The 27,175-nt window shown below is 39.8% G+C and overlaps 1 protein-coding gene across 1 annotated transcript in view; it reads left to right on the forward strand.

Annotated features, from left to right (window-relative positions):
• clstn2a (calsyntenin 2a) overlaps positions 1-27,175 on the forward strand; it is a 214,619-nt gene that overhangs the window by 132,203 nt on the left and 55,241 nt on the right. The gene's annotated exons all lie outside the window — the stretch shown is intronic.

The following is a 27,175-nucleotide window of genomic DNA, read 5'->3' on the forward strand; positions in this document are numbered from 1 at the left end:
TGAGTGGAATGCTGGGAGGCGGAGTCTTAGGCAGGGGATCCACTTATGGGGGGCATCGATGGGAGAAGGACTAGCTCCCATCGACGCCTCCCCAACGGCCTAGCCCAGAAAGGTGCAGCGTGCTATTACCCCTTCCCCCGCTCTCACAGACGGAACGCTGCAAGGAAACGGTCCCGAGTGCGCATTCAAGCCCTGCAGAATGGTACCATAAAATGACGGACAAAACATTAATTCTTTTATGGTAAGAAGGTATTAATTTATTGTTGTTTTTATGGTTAAAATTGGTGTTGAAGTCAGTATTTTACTGTAGAAGTAAAAGTTTTTACTTGAAGAAAAAAAATTGATTTACCATAAAATAAACTTGAAAGTTATTTATAAAATTCAACTTTTTTCCCCCAATAAAAACTTAATTCAAAAAGTTATCCTCATTGCATGCAATCGCCTTTCATTTCTCAATTTAAGGAATCAATTAAGGGATTCGGAAAAGGGTAGAATGCCTTCTCCGGGTCAGGGATGAGGTCCTGCCCCAAGTGAAGGAGTTTAAGTATCTCGGGGTCTTGTTCACGAGTGAAGGAAAACTGGAGCGTGAGATCAATAGGCTGATTGGTGCTGCATCTGCAGTGATGCGGGCGTTGTACCGGTCTGTCGTGGTGAAGAGAGAGCTGAGTCAGAAGGCGAAGCTCTCGATTTACCGGTTGATCTACGTTCCTACCCTCACCTATGGTCGTGAGCTTTGGGTAGTGACCGAAAGAACAAGATTGCGGATACAAGCGGCCAAAATGAGTTTTCTCCGCAGAGTGGCTGGGCTCTCCCTTAGAGATAGGGTGAGAAGCTCGGTGTTACACAGTGAAGTGTAGTGAGGACAAAAGAAACATGATGACTTGGTCGATAGACAAGGAAAACCAATTTTATTTCCTCTGGTCCGAAAAAACTAAATCAGAAAATCCCAGCACTATTCAAAATGGCCACCCATCCAACTCTCTTAGCAGTCTCTGTCACTTTCAGAGAGGAAAAATGACCCTTTGCCACACCCAGCAGTCCACCTATATAATCTCCAACCCCACCTCCAATTCAGGTCGGCCAATCACATCAGTCCACTCAGGCATTTCCTATATAAAGGCAGCATTAGAGGCGGGCTTCCTCTTTAGCTGCTTCAAAATGGCTGCCACAGAGGACACCTCCTGAGGGTAACAAACAAATTCATGTTACATAACAGATAGATTACATTCCTGAATGAACACTCTTTGGTTTAAAGAAGACATGTTGCTTCTCAACACTCGGTCATCCAGGAGGGCCTCGGAGTAGATTTGTTGCCCCTCCACATCGAGAAGAGCCAGTTGAGGTGGCTCGGGCATCATGTCAGGATGCCTCCTGGACGCCTCCCTGGTGAGGTTTTCTGGCCACGTCCAACCGGGAGGAGGCCTAAAGGTAGACCCAGGACATGCTGGAGGGACTATGTCTCTCACCTGGCCAGGGAACGCCTTGGGATTCCCCGGAGGAGCTGGCCCAAATGGCTGGGGAGAGGGAAGTCTGGGCCTCTCGCCTTAGGCTACTGCCCCCGCGACCCGACTCTGGATAAGCGGATGAAAATGGATTAGCTGCTATTAAGATCATAACCAGTCAGTATTGAACAGCAGCACAGCCTGCATGTGCATGCACAAGTCATGGAACAGGAAGTAAACTCCTTACGCATTTATCAGCAATTATAAGCCATATTTTTTATGTAAAGATCATAGTGTTTTACTGTTATAAACTTTAAGGAAATTGTCCTTTCAAAAAAACAGTGCAAGAGTGCTTTAAAGAAAAGATGTACAAATTACCATTTTCACCAATTAATTTATTCATGGCAACATCACATGAAATCAGTTTTAAATGGTTTTATAGTGGACAGGTTTTTCCTGTCGTGGTTTTATGGTTAACACTGTTAAGTAAACAGCTATTTTTTACAGTGTAAAAACAATTGATCAATCTGTTAAAAACTTTTATGGGGTTTTTTTTTAGATGCACTGAAGTGAAATCATGAACCAAGAAATTAAAATATAAATTATTGGTTCACCAGGCTAAATAAGAGAGCTCATCTGGTTTCCATCAACTCAAAACCCACAAAGATTTTAGAGCATACAAATTTCATGACAGTTAATAAACAACATGTAGAAAAGTTGCTACACATAAATCCTGTTGGAAGTCATTGCAACTAAAGTCCTAAAGATCTAATTAATAATATTAATGTTTTACTGTGCCCTGTAAAACCAGTTTTTTGTTTAATCATAGCTTTTAAGGGTCAAGTGCAACTGTTTAATAACCTGAAATAGCTCAGTTTCAACCCATTTCTCTGTTTTATGTGTCAGATGGTTACAATTTGATGAGGAAGCGATGGCTGCTCTGACCGTGAGTTGATAAATTACACTTGGACTATAAAATGGGGGTGCTGTCATTACTATGATAGGAACGAGTTGCCGTGTCAGCACCAGACTCTCACAGGAGAAAATGAATCCTGTTTGGCTCTGAGATTTAGCTGCTTGGCTGTTAGAAGCACAAACATTAGATGCAGTATTTAAATTTATCCGACTAATTTAATTATAAATTGTCTGTATTTGTGTTTTCTGCTGCATGCTTCCTCCTTTTTCATCCTTGTTTCATTATAAGGTTTCCATCCAAATCGATTCATATTGCACACATTTTGGTATTTTACCCTCAGCAAAGGGGCTGTATCCTCTCTGGAGTGTTTCTAAGGGCTCTGACAGCTGTGTGTGAATTAAATAAGATTTTTATACATCTTCACCTGCCGCCGTGCCCTCGCTTTGCTCAGCAGACAAAAAAAGGAGTGCTCGCTTTTCTAAAGGTGCCAGAATGTTTGAAGGGCAATTTTAGCTGAGTGACAGAGTAATGGATGAAGGCAGTGAACGCTATCAGTCAAGTGCTGAACCACACTAAGTCAGAGTTCAGGCAAACAGATAGGAACAGCAAAGCTGTCTCTGCTGCAAACTCAGCATCCCTCCCTGGTAGGGATTAGTACCTAAAAAGGCTATTTTTGCATCACCACAAATTTGTTTCAGATTGTCTTTGGTTTCGTTCATCCAGGAAGAATTTGTAATGACCAGAACTTGAGGACCTGTGAAACACCAAACACAGTAAGATGATTTAACAGTCTTTTTTAGCCTGAAGCTAAGAGGAGGTGTTACCGAAAGGCAGAGTCAAAGGCAGGCGTGGGTCAGAACCAGGTAGAGACAAAGCAGGTACAAGGAGCAGGCGAGAGACGTGGTTGAAGACAGGCGAGGGTCGTGGAGGCAGGCAGAGTTCTTGGTGAGGGTCAGGCGTGAAAACAAGGTCAGGAGGCTATGATCAGGCAGGATGAAAAAGGCTGGAAGATTTACTAGCAGGAGCATTCAATAATCTGGCGCTGGCTTGGTGTTGGTCCTGGAGTCTTATGGGCCATTTCCATCTGTACCGGGTCGGCCCGGGCCGGGTAGCCCCAGTCGGCCCCAGCCTGGCCCGGTTGATTCCACACATCCTTGCCTTAAGCCCATGTGGGCTGATTCTACCCACCAATCAGAGGCTTGCTCTAATAGAAGGTGTGATATTGCTGTCAGCAGTGGGTGTGTTGGTCCTGGTCGGCCTGAAGCAGACCCCCTCGAGAAGAGGGCTGAGAATGAGCCTTGGTTGGCCCGGAAAAATACCAGGCCACCCAGATATGTAAACAACCTACGCTACCCGGCCAGGGCCGACCCGGTACAGATGGGAATGGCCCATTATAGGGAGCGATGCAGGTGGAGCTGATGAGGAGTTAATGTGAGACAGGTGGTTTGGACGAGGTTGATGATGAGCTGGTTGTGGCTGCAGGGGAAACAGGGCTTGGCTGGAACAGGGTCATGCCCGAATGAGCAAAAATAAAACAGCAAATGCTCTTTTGTGTTAAATAGACTGAAATAATCTTCGGTTGAACTCCAGACCAAATCAGCCTGACAGTAGGGCTCTGAACAAGCTACAGCAGGTGAACAGATTCATATTTTTTCAGGCGATTAATATTCTGCCTAAATCCTGAACTCCTTTTTGTCTCTGCTAAATAGAGAAATGGGAATAGGGAAATTGAATTTCCCTCATCAACTCCCATGACACAAACAGTTAAAAGCTGTCTAATACCAACCCTTGCTGTCCTTCTAAGACCTTTTGTTGACCTTTTGTGTCATTTGTCAGAATAAAACGGAGGCAGTGTGGCGGAGGTGAGGATTGAATTAATTCACTATTCACATGTTTTGATGGTGAGTGTCTTGATTTTAACAAAGCTGGAGTTTATTTTAATGAGCAAATTAACATTAGAGAAAGTGATTTGTTAAATAAAATTTCAAAACACAAAGTCCCTTTAGTTAATGTTATACAAACTCATCTTTTAGCAAATATGTGATTAACAACTTTGATACCTTTGAAACTTGTTGATGTTGAACACAATCAAAGGGTTTCCTGGGCTTCGGGTGTTTGGATTGAATGTTTTCTTTCAGTTTATTGAACGGAAGCATCAAATTTTAAAGCTTTAGAGCCAAAATGTATCTGAGTCAGAAATTATTTGCAGGCCTGACAAGTTTTTTACTTTTGGTAAATGGCCTGTATTTGATGTGGCACCTTTTAGAGCCCTGGAACCCCCCAAGGCGCTTTAAAACACAATCAGTCATTCACCCATTCACATCCTGGTGGCGATGTGCTACATAGTAGCTACAGCTGCACTGGCAGAGGCAAGTCTGCCATACACAGGCACCACCGGACCCTCTTACCTGCAACACACTGAGCTGGACTCGAACCCGCAACCTTGCAATTACGGGACAAGCACTTAACTCTTGTGCCACCGCCATCCCACTTCAGTTGGAAACATTTTTAAAGCAGCCGCTCAAGGGAGTTTTGAACCCCTTGTTGTCAATAGTGCTAACATTAGCTTGCAGCTGTGCTAACCAAAGACATCATATATGTACATTAGACACCCCGTGGACAACAAAAAAAAACATATTTTATTATGCTTTCTCACAAAATCAGACATATGGTATGACATGGTAATAAAAATATAACTATGATATAATTCAATAAAATAAATAGAAATATGAAATCCCAACAAGTAGGCTAGAAAATTCAATAGTAGTCCCACATGATCTGTTTTCAATAGTATGCTGGTTGTTGCAACTACAGGCTGTGCAAAAAACGGGAATGATGGCTCACTTTGTGTTTAATCCAGTCGGATTTGGAGAGTGAGAAACACATCCAATACGGCGACAACGCTTTTACGCTCTCCAACACCCAATGGCACGTCTACGTATTCATATGGTGCTAACATTCGCCTGTTGAAACCATTTGAAATTTAGTCAAACTTGCATTTGTTCCAAAAAAAGAAAGGAAAGAGCAGCTTACCTATTCAATCATAATATAAAAAGCTATTTTTTTTGTAAAAGTAAAAGAAAGTATACATATAACTACAGCTTTGCTTTTATAAATTATACAGTAGTTCTACTTTGTTCCTACATTTTCAAAAAGAGAGAAAAAAGCAGAAAGCTAAGTGCAGCTTTTGATTTGATTGAAAGAGAACATCTTTTTTATGTGTACTTATGTGGTTTGTGTCAACATAACGTTTCCTTTAAACACAATGTGTTTCTTCCTACCTAAATAATTGAATGTAGTATTTATGAGAAACAAAACAAATATAACAATGTATTGTGCTGCTGACATCTGTTACAACAGCTCCTCCCCAGAATCACACTGCGATTTATGACAGCAGATTTGTACAAATGAATGGAGCTGTTCTCCCTAAAAACAAACACACTTTTAAATTTACCTGAGCTGAGCAGCCAACAAATGATCAAACATGACAGCGGTGCATGCTTGAGCTATTGCCTGCCGTCTGTTATGACAAACATAACTAGCTTGTGGAGATCAATGGAAAATGACAGATTAGGTTATCTTAACCTCCACAGCATTTCAAAACTACTCTGCTCATTACCACCTTGTGTTTTCTCTGAGTTTACCTTCTTTATGAATTCTGCATGAAGTCTCACCTCACAGACGAACACCCTGCTGGCCTGACTGACGTTGACTTGTATCTTTTTAATAAGTGTACTTCAGGGAGGAAAAGTCTCCCGTGGTTTTCAATTGTCACCTGTCAAAGTTCACTGATGTTTTGTTTGCTTATAATACAGGAAATAACTATGTGGACATCATTTTGTGGATTTTTTTGTTGTTGTTGTTGTTGTTGAGGGAAAGAGATAAGTCCATAAGACAGAAATAAATGTATTTGTGGATATTTCAGTGGTGCACATAATTCAAAACATCACCAAAGGTCATTCTGCAGAAACCTCTGAGTTCACAGAAAGAAAAATGAATGAATGCTGCAACTCCTGTTGAAATAATTTGCTGCTAACAGAGTTCATCCTCTTTGTATCCTTAAATGTCTTGATGAAGTTGATTCATTTGGTTTGTGATGATGATCAACACTGTGGGCTTGTTCGAGATGAGCCAGTTCTGCGCAGATTCGATCACCGGTGATCGGCGCACAGTGCATGCCGGTTAGAAATGTATTATGATAATAGGGTTTGTTGGGGTTAAGTAAATTGCTTTAAGCTATTTATTATTATTATCACCACTTGTGACCAAAATCTGTGAAACTCTACCTAAATAGAATACCGCCTGCTTGGTCTTAGGATAATTAGTCAGAAGGTTCTAAGATTCTTTTATTCATTAAGGGACCGTTCACACTTCGTTTGATTCAAGAAACAGTCAGGGTTATAAAGGTAAGGATTTATTTTACAAATAATTAAAACTAGTATTTACTGTGAGTGGATGCGAACTAAAGGCTGGTGTCTGAAACCTATGTGTGAATATAATGTATTCAGAATCTCCGTATCTTCAGAAAGCTGAGTTCTGGGTGGAAAGAATTTGGTTTGCAAATAAGCTACAAAGTTGTTATCAAAACCACATACAGACGCAATCTCACTGTGTTCTACGTACTCAAGTGGAGACGCCTTTTGTATCTGAGATGTCAGGAGGGGGGTCGGAGACCCCAGGTACCGGAGTCCGTAGATTAACCCCTAAGCACGACCAGGTCGGTCCAGGGTCATCTCCAGGTAACAACAGTTGGATGAAACCAAGCGTCTTAAAAATAACTCTGAAGGAGTTTGCGTTAGCTTTGTTCTGCAGGGACTGTCTTGTAGTTGTCAGCTTCGCAGGTGTGAAAAAGGTTAAAGGTTTTGACGGCGTGTCAAAATCCTTGCTGTTAAAGAGGTTTGCTCAGATGGCCGGTCCAAAGCTTTTCCTCAAACTCTCGAACTGTTGAACTGTTCGAACTGGGGAAAAACTAGAGTAAACTAGTTTTAGTAGATTGATGTTATCTTGGTTAGCCAACCAAAAGTTGACAAGTCTGAGGATATTACCAAGCATCTCAGATGATCTGGAGACTATGAATCTGGGCAAAAGGTTAGCTATGTGTCATGTGTTAACTTAACTTGCTCTGTCTTTGTGTGGGTGCACATGTGATGACCTCATCCAGTAAACATACTAAGCATATCATTAAGCACAGATCAATGAAAATTTCATTGTTTTACAATTACTACAAGTAGCGATAACAACAGTTAATTTAATTATTATTTTTAATTATAAAATCTTCTTTTCTTCTGGGAATAAAGGAGTTAATGTAAAAGAGTTTCTCTGTGATGGACCTTGGAGGAGAGAATGTTATTGTTTATCTTTTATTATCTCTGTCAGGCTCCGATTTAAAGGGACTACGTGTAGACGTCCAGTCTCCTGTGAGGAGAAAATACTGTAGGTTGTGTCATAGGCAGGTTAAGTTGACCTGGCTGTAGATCTTGACCTGTGGGTCTCGTTTCAGGCCATTTTGTGACGTTACAGATTTGTGTCCGACTTGACGCCGCCTTGCTCTGATGCCATGCATACGTAGGCAATGATATCCTCGTGAGATCAAGGCAGCTGCAGATTTTGGAGCAAGGTGCTGCAGTTGCTCTCCACCGGCTGCAAAACCTAGGGGATGACGGGAAACACCTGGCTCTCACCTGATCTAAGATCTGATTGGTTCACATTCTGATCCAAACATCTGGTGGTAGAACATGAAATGTTAGTTGGACACATGTATTCTGTAAATTATGTAACGTTGATGATAACCCTCGATTCACACTCTACACTAGATTCTGTCTGGGCTGTTGGTAACTTGTTGGAGACACAAAATTAAAAGAAAGTTTTCAGTTTTTTGGTTTGTAAATCAAACTGAATTAGTGTGTGTGACATTTTTGTTAGATGTTTTACAAATAGCCAGGGGTCTCATCTATAAAACATTGCGTAGAATCCTTACTAAAACCCTACTTAAGCTCAGCAAAAAAATGTACTTAAGGCAAATAGGTTTGTGATCTCTAAAACATGGAGTACGCACAGCTGCACCCAATCTTCGCTTTATAAATCAGAGACTTACTAGAAAAGTTCTTAGCTGCTTTTTAGCCCGCCCTCACCGCGCTCACTTTCTGCCATAAATGGTAAATGCAAAGTGCCTCGTGGATCTCATGCATGTACATGAGCCAGCTTGTTGCAGCATTTCGCTCGAGACCGCAGATCAAGGAAGTGCAACTTCACAAGCAGAAATTGAGGTACTTGTGGGTGAGGTGGAGAAATGAAAGGAAGTGCTTTTGCAAAACAAAGAGAAAATCCACAGAGTGGCACAGCGTTGCTGAAGCTGTCAATGCTGTGAGTTCTTCAGAGAGATCTGTGGCGGATATAAAAAAAATGGTCCGATCAGGAGTCGATCCTCAGAATCCCGGGTGAAAGTCACGCACGCTAACCAGCCAGCCAAACAGAGATCTTCCTTGACTAAGGAGCCAGGGCGGATGCTCAATCGGGTCACAGTGACAGGACACACACTGAGTACGTTTACATGCGGCCAATATCCGGGTTATGATCGGGTTAAGGTCGGTATTCGGGTTTCTGAGTTGATCAGAATAACCCATTTACAAGCATAAATAGAAAGAGTTACCTCTAACTTGCATAACCCAATTTAACTGCGGACGTTATAGCGTCAGGACGTATGGACTACGTCCAGACACAATATGCGTCATTTCCGGTTCTTCTTGTTCCGGTATCCGTGAAAACAACAACATGTTTCCCAGTTCGGAAGAGATAGCGACCGCGTTTGTTTGCGCTTTAGTTTCCTCGTCACTCAAAGTGTGGTGCTGTGCCGCGACTCGTCATGTTGCTCCCAACTTGTTGTTTACTTCCGGTGTTCTGGCGCATACAAGACGTCTCGCTACTCAAAAGACCAAGATTCCTTGCGAACAGAGCATGCGCAGAACACACGCTTTGATGGGGATATCCCGATGTGCGTTTACACGACCAAACATTCGGGTTAGAAAAGGGTTACCCCAGGTGCAGTAACCGGGTTTTTAAAAACCCGGTTATTAGCATATCCGGGTTTTTGGCGGTGTTTACAAGGACCTGCAGAACCAGGTTATTGTGAATATTCGGATTTTAAAAGGGTTACTGGCTGCATGGAAACACACTGACTGTCACAGACTTATGACATTCTGTCTCAATCTGTCCCCCTGCTGATTTCTGCATTCCCTATTCTGCGCTTCAGGCTGTGTGTGTGTGTGTGTGTGTGTGTGTGTGTGTGTGTGTGTGTGTGTGTGTGTGTGTGTGTGTGTGTGTGTGTGTGTGTGTGTGTGTGTGCGTGCGTGCTTGCGTGTGTGTGTGTGCACGTGGGGGGGCTTGTTCTATGTGCGCACGAAGCGGTACAAGTGATAATGCTGCTGGATTTCATAATTGTATCCTTCTCAGCAGCAGCACTGCAGGTGCTCTCCATGTCCAAAATGTGCGTAAGCAAGGTCCTTAGTCAACTTAAAGTTGCGCGCATTTTCCGTTAAGTTTTCCTTTATAAATCCTTAAGTTTGTTTTCACTCATTATGCCGCCAACATGTCTGCGCACATCCCAGAATGCTTAATCATGTGTGACTCCAAGCCCTATTTGCCACCAACCGTAACAACCCAGTAATAAACTGGTTTTCCAAACAGCTGAGCTCTTCTTTACCCGGCAGCGTGGCAACAAACTAGTTCTAACTGCTGCATTTCATCCTGCATTTAAGGCCTAACAGGAGTGAAGAGCTTGGAAGTATCACACTTATTTTGTAGCAATAAATAAAATAATTCCTCATCATGATTTCCTGATGAAGCAGTTTTTCTTTATTTACTTGATCCAAGTTGATCTGTCTTGGCTATCAGTGTTTTTATTATGTTTATGAGGTGGATCTTGATCTTCTTGGATCCTCTTTTTCTGTACTGATCTCAGGCAATTAAAACTTGGGTTTTATTTTACTTAAAATATGGCTAAAGTATGAGAATTAATTAAAAGCCGTTGCTGGACGTGACATGGTAAATCATTTTTGGTGCTTGTTTTATTTTATTTTTTATTTTTTTTGTCTACTGGCAGCAGATAAAGTCTGTCTGTCTCAAAAATACGAGCTATTTTTGAACACGATAAACAAGATGTTCAGGAAGACGTGCGAGCAGTTTGGTCCAAATGTTTGCCACTGATATGTACTTCACAGCAGGAGATTTTCTGCTGGAGATTGAATCTCACAGGATGAGGGTTCATAGTGCCCTGAAGATTGAGCATGTTTCATTTCAACATCCATTCATGAGACTCCTTGATGGGTGTTTACATGTTGACAACTACATTTATTGCACTTATATATACAAAATAATGATGAGTATGTGGACCACATTAAAAAGGTCAACAAATATTAGTATGAAGAAGCAGCTTGGTGATAGAGATCGTCCATTCTGAGAAAACAATACTTATTTTCTAATATTTATTAAATATTAGTGTAGCGGTGAGGATTCGCTACATTTTTGTTAAGTGATCAATAAGATATGATATTCCATATAAATATGAAATTTGAATCTGATCTTTGAATGTTTGATTTAGATTACTCTAGGGTCTTTGTACTATTCAGGGAACACGCACTTCATATTCAGACAGAGTCAAGTATATAGTTATGAAAATGAATTTAATCCTATTTCCTAACTAATGATTATACAGAACAAAGTATGAATGAGATGATGGCTGTACAGGATGACAGATAATGAATGAACTGGTGGAATGTAAGCTAGATGTTTTAGCAAAACCTTTTAAGCATCTGAGAGAGCTTGTGACCACACAGTTTGGCTGTATGGTTTGATAAGCTGGAGATTATTCATAAAACCATCCGGCACCAGTGTGCAGAGTCTACGTTGCCCTTGTGTAACTGTCGATGATGGTTCCAAATGCTTGCTCACCGGTCGGCCCAACCAGGAGGCAGCGGGAGAACTAAGGATTCGGGAAGTGATTCCTGTACTTATCAACTTTTGTTTATAAATTCTAGACAAATCAGAATTTGACAAGTTTTAAAGGCGTTAAGAATCACGCCTTCACTCAGATCCTTTGAGGTTATTTCTTAGTGTGAAGTGAAAATGTTATTACACATTTATGTGAAGTGAATTTTAAACATTAAAAATAATCTTATGATGTATGAGTGTACTGATAGATTAAATTATTAAATCAACAAATATTAAACTGGTGTCATTTAAGACCTGAAATGAATCATTGCAGGAAAAATATTCGTTTTAACCCATCATTGATTTATGCACACATTATCAAAACACTTTGGATGTAAACATCTTGTTCATTCAACACATTTGATTATATAAACCTGTTAAGTTGTAAAGTCATTTATGATTCAAGGAAAATTAACTTTTATTCAGAGAGTAAAAGTCTCGTCTTCTGCATGAGATCTTGGCCTCCAGCACAAACAAGGGAATTCAGGAGAAGGGTTTATTATGGCTTCCCTTCTTGGTAACAAGGTCTCAGAGCAGTGCGTTTACTGGTTTGGAGACCAGTACAGGGGGAGCACAATGCTCCAGGCAGGTGGAACAGCCTGGGCACTTCCGTGAGATGACTTCTGACCTTTCAGTGTAATAATAACCAAATTGTTGTCCTTTAGTACGCTACATTATATTTTTAATGTTTGGAAGCAATCTTCAATTATGTCACCACAATAATTTTAAAATCACAGCTTTTGTTTTTGTTCTGAGCCTTTAAATTTGGCACCAAAGTAGAAAATGTGATTTTCAAATGTTTTCTTTGCTTATATAAGTATCTGCCCTGAACATTTCACGACTGTCTCAAAAATGTGTGTGGTTTGTGGAGAACATTTCTGAGCCAAGTGAAGCGTGTGACACAAAATGCATGCGAGTGTTTGTCTGTCAGACTGAATGTCTGCTACAACCCATCGAGCCATGTCCTCGTCGTCTCTGTGAGACACCGAACTGACTGAGGTCGTAGTCGGAGCCATTGTGACATTTACAGGTCACGGCCTTCTAGAAGATCCCTGCTGTACCTGGGGGGGGGGGGGGGGGGGGGGGGGGATTATCTTCCAGGCATGCCAGCCAGCGACCCTGCAAAAAGGCTTCAAAGTATTGGAACAATTCAAGACACATTGATTTGTCATTCAGAGCAAGATTGAACAGGCTGAAAGGAAAAGAAAATTATAAATATTATGTTGATTGTAGTGGAGGGCTTTTCAAAACTATTAAAGAAATTATTGTGATTATTTTTTTTCACAAAGCAAACACTCAACCATTTTCAGACATTTACTACTTTGTGTCCATCAAATAGCATCCCATGTGAATGGGCACCATGGTGCCACAGTTACTGGTGGCAGTTTAATGGGCCAACATGTCAGCTAGAGCTGAGTGCTGTTTGACAAATGAGCTGCTTTTTAAACAAAGCTGAATTATTATTTGACTAAAGTACAAAACATAGCTGTGCCATCAATTCATCCATCCATCCATCCATCCATTCTTCCATTCATCTACCCATCCAATCATCCCTTGATCATCCACCCACATACACATCCACCATCCCTTGATGTGCTACTCCCATACATGAAGGCTGTAACAGTCAAACTGTTATTGAACAATTAGATGTTTAAGGTCTCATCGAAACCTGTTATGGTTTGGAAGCTTTTAGTTTAAATAAACTTAAACAATGTGCAAAAACACCCTTCATAACCATCACAACTTCTAGAAAGCAATAAGGACATTCCGTTGTGATGTTTTAGCTAGTAGTTAAGCGTATACTTGTAAAAAATACAAAGTGTGAGATGCACCTGTTTGCAGAATACCTACATGGTGACGCCCATTAGATCTATTGTCTGAGGGTATATTTAAAATTTTCCAAAAGTAAATGAAAAAAAGCGCAGAAATTATTGAAAACATAGTACCCTTTTTCCTCAAAATGATGTTATTAGAGCTCAGCTTAGGCCGTCCACCTGTGCTCCCATGCTCCCCGTTTATTGTCAAGCACACATAATAACTCTGAGCTGAGTGGTGAAAAGGCACCTGCAAATACAAGCTTTGCCTAACAGTAGCATTATCTCATACAAGAAGTCATTTACCTGTCAGCCGGCGACCCTTTGGAGCTCCAGCGAGCAGCGTTTGAGTGAGAATCACGGGGAGAGGTGAGGAAGGAGCAAAAGAGGCCAGCCAGGAGAGAGTGTGAGGTGTGTCAGGTGTAAAGGAGGGCAAGGCTGAGTGGTGCCTCTGAGTGCCAATGTTAAAAGCTAAATAATTGCTCACCGCTGTGAAACCTGCTGTGGAGGAAGGCACTTGGAGCACAGGGGAGGAGAAGGTGGGGAGGAGGAGACACATAGATATACTCCAGAGGCCGGCAGTTCTATTTATAACTGCATTAGTTATCTTACACAATGCAGTTATCCCCATCTCCTCCTGTTGGCTCTCCTCCTTCCAGTCACTTTTTAAATCCTATTATCTAACCTGTTTGGAGTTCAGGCTGCTTATTCTGAATCTGTGCCAGGCTGCTTTGCATCATGTGCATAAACAATCTTCTGGTTAAAATTTTAATTTAAACATTTTTTTTTCATAATTACACATTTGTTGTTGGAAAAAAACTACATGCAGGAAATCATCTATTGCAGTTTTTATTGGGTGCTTTCACAAAGCAGTCAACTCAAACTCCACATTTTCAAAACAGTTAACACAAAGGCCTAAACAGTGGAGCTCATGGTTAAAGTGACTCATTTTCTGTGCAAAAGGCTGTAACCATGCCAAAATATTTAACATATGAAACAAAAGCTAATTATGCATTTGAACAGCACAATTTACAGACAAATGAGCTCTTCCAATCAATCATTACACAATGGTTAACATACAAAATACAGCACTGAGTGTGAATCAGTGTCATTGTAGCCTATAGCTTTTATGAAAGGACCGTTTGTTAACTTTCTACATGGGTTGTGTCAAATTTGGCTTCTTGCAAAGAATTGGATTAAGAGTCTGAAATGCTTTGATGCACATTTTATTGATTCATGACTATCTTTTTTTCAAACTGTGTAAAAACGTAAATACTGTAAATAGCACAGTCAATGAATGTAAACCAAACATATCTCATAATATAAGAAATTAATAAAATAAATATTAAATCTATTACAGTAGATAAAATTGTCACTTTTCTATCCATGTTGGCATAGAACACAGACGTGACACCTTTAAGGCCTGCAGACTGAGATCAAATTTAGGATTTGTTTGAGGGAGTGTCAAACAGCTGCTCCAGGGATTTCACACATATGTATGAAGTTTCTAAAAGAGAGGAATAGGTGAATTCTGATTGGTTATCAAAACTAAAACAATGGAGTTTGCAAAAGGGGGGTGGAAATGTATCAATCCAATGAGAAATGGTGAACATGTTTGCTAAAGATGTCTATAGTGATGATAAAATTGTAAAATAAACTGAAAATGACTAACATTTAATTATTATAGTCACAGGTAAAAAAACACATCTGTTTATTGGTTTCATTAGTTAACAGCTTAACGTGCTTAATGCCTTTCACTGATCTCTTTTTTTAACGTTAAAGAACCTCTACATCTTCACGTAATTGAGTTAGCAGGCAGCTCCGACAGGAAAAGAGGCAGGAGAGTTCGTGTGATGAATTTCAATCCCACAGTTTCAGAGGCTGCAATTAACATTAATTGCATTTCCGAGCATCGTCGTCCCCAGCAGAGTGCACGTCTATTGTCTCCAGTAATGAATTCTCCCCATAGTTTTACACTGTTATCTAAGGCATCAGCAGTCCTGAGTGGAAAGATAACCTGTGTGTGTGTGTGTGTGTGTGTGTGTGTGTGTGTGTGTGTGTGTGTGTGTGTGTGTGTGTGTGTGTGTGTGTCCATCTGATTCCTGCTTATGTGAGCGGCCAGTTTGTCACCATGAGGCTTTAAAATTGTGTGACAATCTCCCAAATGCAATTAGGAAGTGGCCTGCCATCTAAAGGAGTCTCTGATGAATTACTCCTACATGTTTGTTTTTTTTTTACTGACAGTGAACAACCAGGGCTGCTGAGGCTGACTAATATGCACTTTTTACACCAATATAAATGCATTGTGAAAGAAGGCCTGCTGTCCCAAGAATCTATAAGGTCATTTCCACATTTGCCAGAAGCAAAATGTGCTGACGACTACACATGTTCTCAAAGGGCTGTTACTAGAATTTTGTCCCAAAGCAGAACCCTGTTGGTTATTCTGAATTGAGTTTAGGAGTGTGTGCATGGTTGTTTGTCACATGTGTGTCAGCGTTGGTTCTGTAATGGACTGGTGACCCGTTCAAACCTCTTCCTTGTTGAACACGGGCTCCAGTCCACTGACCCTGAACTGAACTCATTAGATACACAAATAAACAAATAAATTAAATGGCCGATGATAACGCAGCTATGTCTAAACTAATGTGACACAGACAAACGTGTAATTGCATGTCTTATTGTTTATTTCATATTTAACACAAATCAGACACTGATTTTAAATTATTTGTTGAATATTTCATTCAATAAATTTATCAAGATAGTCAGTATTTCACAGTAAATATGATTTTTCTTTTCTTTGAAAGATTTATTTCTCCTTCTGTAAACACAGTGGGTGTTATTTGCCAAAAAAAACTAATTTATTCAGAAGGATATTCTCTCAGAATCTGCGATGCCTGTCAACATGCATTTGACAACTTCTTGTCTAACTTCATCTTTCAGGAGTGAAAACCTCCTGCTCTTCAATAGAGTGCTTTAATGTTTAACCCTCTCAGGCTCAAAATAAGTTTTGATAAAAGGACGAACAACTAAGTCCTTCAGGGGTACTTCTGAGTTTAAAAATGCTCATGAAATACGTATGTGGAGTAACCAGGTAGGTAGGTTTTAACGTTGCAAATCTGCAACGCCTGCCTCCAGAGGGTTAAAATATGGCAAATGGTGCAATCAAGCTTTCCATCTGATTAACCTTTACACCCGGGGAGACTTGCCACAGTCCTGTAAATGTTATACTTTATAATATTATTGGTAGCTGAGGTTACAAAAACATGAAGGTGCTTGGAGATGCTGCTTTATCCTTTGCTTTTACCCTAAGGCCAGAATGTCTACACATCACAACAGAGTATAGCTGTAGCTGACCAACACCCTGAGGATAAAGATGATCTGTTGGTGGTAAATAATACAAATAATTACAAATCTTAACAAGTAACATGTAACTTGAATTAATGCAGCACTGTTGTTTCACAGAAAATGGCTGAATTTCTAAGAGATTAGTATGAGTACTCACCTCTCTCTCTCTCTCTCTCTCTCTCTCTCTCTCTCTCTCTCTCGCTCTCTCTCTCTCTCGCTCACACACACACACGTTGGGCACTTTCATATCTGGTAGGGTATTTTGTGTTCACATCTGGGTAGCCTGTGTGTTTTCTGTGCTCAGCTGACCATTTTTTCAAACCTCCTCACCCAGCCCCACTGCCACTGATTGGCCGGTTCAAATTCACACTTATCTTTAGGGGGAGCTTCCAATTGGTGGGTAGAATTAGACAACAGGGGCGTTCTGCATGTGTGATTCATTGTCACTCTGGAGGCTGGGGAGTAAACATCTCCTTTGACTGCAGCTGGGAGCGGGGCCGACCGGGCCGACGCTGCTGAGACCGGACTGGGCTGGCCCAGATGTGAATGCATCATTTAGGACCATGTCCTCATTGTTTGGCTGCTGATCCAGATGATGATGGAGAGAAGATATTGAATTGCAACTGGACATTATTTAAAATAATTTATCCAGAATCTTTATAATCAATTTTGTATAAATGTATATTTTCTTAATATAATACATGTTAGTACCCCTTTCCATATTGCTCTAGTAGAGGACGACTGCTTAAAAAATGTCTTATTTCTCTACAGCTGCTATCTAAATCAATAGTTCCAATAGACAAGAAGGCCTAAAAGTCTTTCACTGTAATAAGCCAATCACTGATGCACTTCCTGGTCTTGGAATCATCTTCTCTAATGCTTCTTTCTGCCATTTCACCTTTTCACTTTTCTTTCATGAGTATCTTTGTATTTATTTGTGTGAGTCAGATAAGTTGAACAAAGTCAGAGCAGTTTAATTCAATTTTAAATATTCTTTATAAAAGTGAAGTCCCTCATCATATAGACAGTTTTTAGATACATAATTCGATAGCCATTTGTCACATTATACATCATGAACACATGAAAACTATGGCCAATTCCAGAAAAACAGTAGATAATGTTTAAAATAAACAGATCAAAAAGCTAAACGTAAGAACATCATTATTGTGCTAGGAGCAGAACAGCAAAGAGATCAAAGTGAAAGGCCACTTAAGTGAGGCAGGGAGTTCATAAGTCTTTAAGTCTCTGAGAAGAAAAAGCTGCATTTCAGTCTTTTTGTTCTTACCCTATCACCTATTGTGTTGGCTTTGTTTGCTTTAACAACCCTGGAATACCCTCTTGTCAGCGGCAGAGCAGTTTCCATACCAGGCGGTGATGGAGGAGCTGAGTGAACTCTTCATCACACACCAGTTAGAGGATGTCAAGAAATAAAGGATAAAATGCTTCAGCCTGTTGATGCAACGCTGTGATGTGTTCTCTTTATATTGTTCACTGTGTTGGTCAGCCACTTGAAGCTATTAATAATATACTTAGATGGGGTGATGACACATTCCTAAGAAGAAATAGAAAGAGGATGACATGGTTTACATGCTGACATTACAAGAATCCATCAAATCTCTAAAAAGCATTGAAAAGGAGAAAAAACAGAATTTATTTCTTTAATAGGTAAATTTAATACAATACTTGCAAATGTAGTCGGTCAAATTTTGTACTTTTTTATATTAAAAGTGGTAGTGTGTTGTTTCCTGCCAATAGGGGGCAGTACATACATTTCAGGGTAGTTTTACACCATTTCGCCATGACTATTGCTAGTTTAAAAAGCATTAGGATAAATGTTGTTACCTGTGAAGCAGAAAGCATGCAACCTCTGCGTCACCCCTCAGACTTTGGTGGTTCTTCAGTTAATTCCATTGAGAGAATGCAATGCTGATTGTAGTTTTCTGGCATTTTAGTTTCCAGATCTGCTCGGGGTCCTATGCATGCAGATGATGCCATCATACTACGACAATACCACTCGGCCAAAATTCTATTGCATCTCAGAGTTTAGCACCTTTTTTTTATTAAATTTGTGTTTCTCACTGCCTAAATGTTTTTGAACGTGATGATGTAACTCCTATAAGTCGTTCATCCAGCCAATTATCTAGTCATCTACAGGCGCAGGACCCAGAAGGAAACATGTCATCTAATATGGTGTCCCACCAAGACACAAGACCTGCATCCTATGTACTTTAGAATCGATTTTTATGGTTATATGGTACAAAGCCTACAATATTTTTCAACAACTGGACATCATTTTATTCATTTTCAGTGTTTCGATGGATATTTCCAGAGATTAGCATTAAAAACTACAGCTTATTTCTTTAATAATAAAAAATAATACCCAAAGAAAATTGTCATCAGATTTCCATCTTTGATGCAATGATAAAATAAATAAGTAATACAACAATAATAATAATAACAATAATACATATACTGTTATTATAAAGAATTTATCTGTATGGTGGTTTTGTGAACATAGGTGAAGTTGTGTGCTTTAATCAATATTTTTAATAATGTTTCCTTAGCTCCATTTTTCACAGGAGAATAATTTGTTCAGAAACTCATTTGCCTTTTGTCTCTTTGTTCAGCAGTTCTTGACTGCAGTGAGGGTTACCATGGCAATGCGCGCCAGAAAGATGCTAGGCAACCCTCGTGTCCCTGCAAACCCCCAGGTTAAACCACACTAAGCCTCAAATCCTTTGTGGTAGAACAGGCCCCTGGTGATGCTAAGTTCAAAGCTTTATGAGGTTATTCAAAGTTAAATCTTCTTAAATCTTCTCCCTGCAGTCATTAAACCTGAGCTCCTCCAAGGCGCTGCCAAGCACTCCAAGAAAAGAGAAGGATGACTAAACTTTGTTTTAATACTAAACTCCTGTATATGTTTACCAGGCAGCCGATGAACAGTGAACAGAAAAAGAGAACAGTGTCTACTTGTTTGACTCAGAATTACCAACACAAGAATATGTTGGTGAAAGTTCTCAGTAATCCAGATTGTGGTAATCCCAACACAAGGGGCCTAATGACATCAACGACAATGTGGGAGTAGAAAGGAGGGATATTCTTAGGTAGTTTCAGCTCATTAAGCAACAACAAACAGCCACAGTTTACAAACTTGACTCCCATATTTCAGTCAGAATTGACTAAGCTCCCCAGATGAGAAATGAAACATCTTCTAGAAACCAAAGAAGTCCAGTTGCCTTCATTTGGGCCACTTTGGATCAACACAATAATGTATTTTCTGCATTATTATGCAAAAACTATTTGTCACATATCTACAGATGTTGTGGTATCTTGATAGCAAGCCATCCTACATATGTAAATATACAGTCTGGCTACGGCTCATAATCTGAGCTCAATCGTAGGGTGTAATCTACGGTTCTCTTTCAAACTGTCTTCGCACGCAGTTAGACAGCATTAGTACAAATTTGAACAAAACACTATGTGATGTATTCATCTCTATGGAAGTCTGTCAACAGGGCAGTCTGCCATACACTACCGAAGATGTTCCTCTATCTGCTCATGTCTCAAAGAAAAGCCTAATAGTCTAATGGTCCAACAGTAATTCCAAAGCCTTTTTAAATTAGCGCCGTTCCTGAGCCGATGTCATCGTTTTTGTTTCGCTTCATCGCAGCTCTGATGTCATCGTAAAAAAAACTGCTGATCTTTGCTACTGCTACAGTTTGTCTAGACTTCTAGGCTATGAACATGAAACAATCCATTCACCAAGTGATAGGAATAAGAGAGGCTGGAACATTTCTGATCCTTGACCAGTCAACAGGCCACCACAACCATAAGGACCATTTAGAATCTCCAGTTAGGCTGTTTCTGGCCTCCAACTGAAACGCCAGTCACAAAGAACACAGAAAGGTCACCTCAACTGCCGAGAGCAATTAGTTTTGAAGCAGTTTGGAAATCAACTTTATTCATATATGATGTCAGGTGGACATTAAATTATCACTCATAAAAAGAGCCTGTTACTTACCTGTTGGTCTTTGTCCTCACCTCAAAGACATCAAATCAAATTACATCCAGCAGAGGAAAACCCCATTTAAAGACCACACACAGTCATTTGGTTTATCTTTCTCTCTTTTGGATTGTTCCTGCGTTCCTCTGACTAAGATTGTTTTAGTGTTAGAAGCAGCAGAAGAGCTGTTCCTTCCTTCTAATACTCACAGATATTATTTTTCCATTTGATATTTTGAATCACAACATTGTTCTGTCTTCTCACTCATCTGTAAGCATTGAATTTTATTTTATATTTTAGAAAAGTGGTGTAAAACTGCTGGAGTGAAAATAGGGACCCTGACATAAGAATCAGGCAGGTGTTCATCCATGTATCTGGAATGAGACCTAAAGACATCACCGTCTGCAGTAGAAGCAAACCTTTACAGTTTGATTTTCTTGTTTTAGAAAAGACAAATCCTCTCAAAACATTATGTGTGTGCATGCGTGCTTGTATGTGTGTCTTTTTGGAGCTCAATCATAAATGCATGTGCACATACAGTGAGGAAGTGTTTGATCGTCCTGCAATTTTGTTCTTGCATGTTCTCCCATTTAGAAATCATGGAGGGGTCTGAACCCTAACCCAGGAAATCATTGGAAGATTTTTTTAAAGAATTGTTTTGCTGGACAAAAGTATTTGAACACCTGAGAAAATGAGAAGCAGGAGAGCTGGAGCACTCAAATGAGTATGAATATTTAATAGGTGCAGATAACAAAAATGTTTCAATACCATGTTTCCTCCTCAGAGTTGCATCTGAAAAGTTAGGCTGGTTTTGATTTTAAACAGATGAGCTTAACAAGGAAATACTTGGAAGGAAATACTTGTCTCATTGGGTAAGATCTCCGCAGTATGAGGAGTTAACATTTAAAGGAAATTTGTACGCCACTAAAGTAGTATTAGGTCTAAACAAAAAGTGCACAAGATAAAATAATTAAAACTCTACAGGGATTTTTGGTCTACACACAGATCTCCTCTAGGTCTGTCAGGGTTTGGGGCTTTTGCTGAGCAACATGGACCTTCAGAGCCCTTCACAGATTTTCTATTGGATTTCAGTCTAGGGACTGGTTAGGCCACTCCACAACCATGAAATATTCTTATGGAGCCACTCCTTGGTTATCCTGGCTGTGTGCTTTGGGTCATTGTCATGTTGGAAGACCCAGCCATGACCCATCTTCTTCATGCTCTAGCTGAGGGAAGGAGGTTGTTGCTCCATCTCACAAAATACTTCTTCGATCATACTCTCCTTAATACAGTTCAGTCATCTTGTCCCCTTCACAGAAAAGCACCCAAAGCATGATGTGTCCACCCCCGTGCTTCACAGTAGGGATGGTGTTCTTGGGATGCAACTCATCCTTTTTCCTCCAAACACGGCGAGTGGAGTTTAGACCAAAATGTTCTACTTTGGACTCGTGATCCTGACTTTCTCCCACACCTCCTCTGGATCATCCAGATGGTCACTGGTGGGCCTGGACATGCGATGACTTGAGCAGGGGAACCTTCCATGCAATGCATGACTCTAGTCTAGACCATGACGGCGTTGTGTTCTACCAACAGTGACCTTTGAAACGGTGGTCCCAGCTCTCTTCATGTCATTGACCAGCTCCTCCTGTGTAGTTCTGGGCTGATTCCTCACCTTTCATATCATCAGTGATACTCCACCAGATGAGATCTTGCATGGAGCCGCCATCTGAGGGAGACTGACAGTTGTCTTCCCTTTTCTAACAATTGCTCCAGTTGATCTATTCTCCCCAAGCTGCTTGGCGATTTCCCCGTAGCCCTTTCCAGACTTGTGGATGTCCACAATTTTGTCTCTGGTGTCTTTGACAGCTCCTTGATCTTGCCCATGGTAGTAGTTGGAGCCTGACAGACTGTGGGGTGGACAGGTGTCTTTAACAAGCTCAGACAGGTGCTACTAATTTAGATTAATAAGAGGACAGGTGGGTGTTTTAAAGACAGAGTAACAGGTCTTTGAGAGCCAGAAGTCTTGCTGATTTTCAGGTGTTCAAATACTTTTATTCCTCACTGTTCTGTGTAAGTTTTATTGAGCTGATTATCTACCTTACACTAACACACACACACACACACACACACACACACACACACACACACACACACACACACACACACACACACACACACACACACACACATATGTCATTAATCGTCTTACCAGTTTTTATTCCATAATCTCCTTGTAGGTATTCTTCTGCTAATTATCAGATTATCTGTTCATTCCGCTTTGAGTTTAGTTGATGAAATCTATCAACATCACAGTCTCAACCCGCCTTCTGCCAGCATCTGCATCTTTTCTACCACCCGGGACATTTATATACAGATTATGAGACACAAGCTTAAGCATTCAGCGTCTGTGACTATAGAATGAGATGGGAACCAAGACCAAATTAAAGGCAGTCCATGTTGGTCCAGCTGGTGCATGCTAGTGGTCAGGTATTTACGTAGCCAATGTTAAACCCTTCTTTAAATGGTAAAAAAAGATTTCCACTTTTAATTAATACGAAGTGAAGCCTTGATGGGAATATTTCAACACAGTTTATGAATTTACAAGCTAAAACCTGATAGGTTAAATATTAAAGCAGTTTTTAAGCATTTATGAGTCACCTTAGATTAGTTAAAATGAAAATTCTCTATTTATTACAGAAAATACCAACTAGCTGATTTGCATCCTCTAAAGTACAAAAAATGTATTTCATGATAAAAAATCATTATGTATGTGCTTAAGTGATTAGCTGATTTCTTTTATTTTTTTATAAAAGTTTCTCCTTTTGGTGGAAGATTTTTTAGCAGAACCCCAGAGATCATAAACAGACTGTAAGCAACAGTTAAACTCTGCTATATTAAAAAACCTGAAAGAAATTAAATGCTCCGTCAAGCTGTTTTACTCTGGGAATATACAAATGAGTTTTGGCTCCTTGTGACAACGTGTTCATTTGTGGAAAATCATTTTCTCATTAATTGTGTTCATCCTGTCTGCCTCTATCATATTGGCAATTTAACATAGTGTGAAACACATATTTCCTGACAGCCTGACATTTTCTGTCGATGCCATTTATTCCGCTCCAGCATCCTATGGAGTCTCGTCTATTTATTGAACTTTTTAGTTTTTGCTGACTTGTTGTCTTTATATTTAATCCCCCTTTCCCAAAAAGCTTTGCATTGCCCAAATAATAAATTATATCTTTTCTAGTAGTAGGAAGTATTTTTTTCTTTCATGCATAAAATGACTGTTTCCTGTGGTAAGGTAGTCTAAGTGACATGAAAATGTGTGCACATGCATGTGAACTATGCATTAGGTGTTTAAAATATCTGTCAGAAGCATTTACATATACATTGGCACATCAGACACCTTCTCATTCCCTTTCCTTCACTTTACCTCTCTGTTATGTTCTCATGTGCAATCCAAGAAAACGCATTTACTGCAACAGGTGGAGCAGAAAATTGATTTGCATTCAACCCCAGAAGTGTTAAAGTGGAAATATATATTTTCCTGCTCCTCTCCAGTAATAGCATAAAGCTTGCAAAAACATATTATAATGACTTTCTGTGGTCAAATGTTTATTCACTCAGGGAGTATATGATGGTGGACATGCATAGGCAGGACTAAAAGGCCATTTTTTTATACTGCTTTAGTCTTTAAGTTGGCCAAAAAGGGGCATGAAAACAAGAAAACAGGGAACTTTGACAGGAGGATTTTATCATATATTTAATTTAGCACAAAAAGAGAGATACAGTGGATTAAAAAAAGATTTATAAAGTGGCAATATGTAGTTGAAATGAATGTGAAAAAATGTGGTTGTGCATGCAAGCAGGAATTTATTTATTATTATTGTTATTATTATTATTAATATTAATATTATTATTATTTTGTAGCTTTTTGTTACCACCTTGTTTTGAGTGAAATCTTTTGAGAAGATCTCTCAAATCCCCAAATGAATTCCTAAAAGGGGACAATGCACAAATGATGTCAGAATCTCATCCGCACATAAAAATATGCAACACAAAGCACTCTGAGACTGCAGTTGAGCGTAAAGAAAAAAATCTGAATTTATGTTTCTCCTAAACCCAAACAGCAGGAGCGATGGGTGGCACTTTTGTGAGGATCTCAAGGTTTCTGTGTAGGGAAATGAAAGACAGGCTGTAATATGAAGTCATACTTGCACTGTAGAAAATGTAGGTAATGATTTTTGTTAGTTTTAACTTTGTTACGCACAGTTCGAGTCATTCTCTGCTATCTGGGAGGGTTTAAGAGCTACTGCCGGTTTGAGTAAATTACTTTTGAGGGAAGATGATGTGTGGGTTGGGGAAGCGGTACAAAAATCAAAAGAATCAAAATTATATGAACTAGTATTGCAGAAAATGGGGGAATTCAGAAAAAAACTGTTATTAGAAGGTATTTTTTATGTTTTTTCCCACTAGTTCCACTCTGTACACTTGAAATTAAGTGAAGGATCAGACTTTGGCATCTGACCCTTGTTTTCACATTATTTTCCATATAAATATCACATTTAATTTCATCATGAAGAAAGATGACCTGACTGTTCAGCAGTTTAATATTTACAGTTTTATTTTCTTACTGTTATTTGTTGACTCTGTAGCGATAAATATAGATTTATATCTATATGTATCAAATGTGGTGTAGATTTAGCTTGTTTAGTCGTTTTTAATCTTATATGAATCACTCGGGGCACCACCAATTCTTTTAGTGTGAATTTGGAACACTTGCGTTGACATTCGGATTTGTTCAGTGTAATCAGTCTCAACTTTAGCACCACAAACCAACCTAAAGGATGAATTCTTTCCAGAATGCGCAGACTATTCTCGAGATCGCTAGAAATGATCAGGCGTTATTTACGTTTTTGTGAGATTATTACAAACATCAGTTAATACATTGACAAAAGGACCAAACACAGCTTATAGTTTCATGCATGAAATTAAGTAAATGGTTATATCCTACGCTTTATAGCAGTGATATGAGATAACTGATCTATAATAAAGTGGAAATTTGGTGACACACAAGATTATAGTAAAATGGGGAATAAGTTCTAAAAGGGGAACAAAGTGAGTGTGTCTGTGTTCATATGGGTGTAGGAATGCAGGAGGGTGTGTGTGTTCATGTGTGTGTGTGTGTGTGTGTGTGTGTGTGTGTGTGTGTGTGTGTGTGTGTGTGTGTGTGTGTGTGTGTGTGTGTGTGTGTGTGTGTGTGTGTGTGTGTGTGTGTGTGTGTGTGTAAGCAAATAAGGATTCGTTGCGGCAGAAAAAGAAGGGTAAATCTTGAGAGCTAAACGTGATTTTGGATCGAAATAAACACGCCATTAAAATGGGATAATCTGAATTCACGAATCGGCTTAGCAGAAAAGTCAGCCAGATGAAAAAGATTCACAGACCTGTTTTCCGTCGCCAAAAGGGTGACTTGAGGGGCTGAAGCAGCCGGTGTCCTCGCCTGAGTGAAGCCTCCAAGGGCTGTAGGACTTTTGGCACCCAGAGTAGGTCAACGGCGCCTGTGGGGTGTAGGATGAAGCATTCCTCTATCATGGCTTGACTTTCAGTTCCTGCAGCTGCATCCAAACGTAGGATTCAGATCGTGACTCCAGATTTTAAGCGAGGCCAGATCAAAACTCCTCTTAAGTAAGTTTTTCTCTTAATGTGAAAACTCGACCGGACCAAGCCGACTTCCGGTCTTACGTAGAAAGTCAAAACAAAACAAACGGAGTTGCCTCTGAGTTTTACCGTAACTTTTGAGAGCCAATGACTTTACAACTTTTAGAGCGGCAGGTTATTTTGCTAGGCCAAGATGGAAAGGCCAAGCAGAGGTTCACTTATGATGCCTTTTGTTCTTTTTTCTGCCGCCACGAGGTTGAACTCTGGCCTTTTATAACCTTCCTTGGTCACGCCCAAATGTATTTCACTCCTTAACCACTGGATGGCACTGTGGCTCTTTCAAATAAACTACCTGTCCAAAATTGAAAGGTCAATAATCACAATTTACCAAAGTTATTCCAGATGAGGCATCCAAGTATTACTTTAAATAGGAGAGAACTAAATTAATGTCTTAAAACTGGACAGTTTTACCGTTAGCATGCATTTTAACTGGAGAAACACAAATTGGCAGAGGTTTAACATAAAAGACAAATACACAAAACAAGCAGTTAGGTTTGTAACTGATAAGATTTTAAACATTTACTTGGAACACTTTGATTTCTAATGGTGAACAAACCTAAAACACCTTTTGACTGCGGATAAATAGAGAATACCAGGGTCTTGATAAAGACTAAATTCTGGAACCTTCCAGAACACGCCCTGAGAAGTTTTACGAGTACCCAAGCCCAAGAGTCAGGTTTTGGCAGGTTGACAAAGAGCAGACCAGTTTCTGATATCGTCCTGCGTTTCCAACTGGTACAGAAGAGAAAAGCATGTCACTTGGTAAAATGTATGTCCCTGGAGGAAGGTAGGCGCTAGCCAGTTTCAAATTCACCCTGCTGCTGTTAAGTGTGAGAGAAAAAATTTGTGTGAACCCGGTGAAAGTTAAACTGAAGATATGAAATGTGGATATCCGCTACAACTCAGAAAGCTTCTTACATGTTTATTATATTATTATTCTACATGAATTGTAAAA

The sequence above is a fragment of the Nothobranchius furzeri genome, chromosome 11 (assembly GCF_043380555.1).
Source record: "Nothobranchius furzeri strain GRZ-AD chromosome 11, NfurGRZ-RIMD1, whole genome shotgun sequence".
Classification (NCBI taxonomy): domain Eukaryota; kingdom Metazoa; phylum Chordata; class Actinopteri; order Cyprinodontiformes; family Nothobranchiidae; genus Nothobranchius; species Nothobranchius furzeri.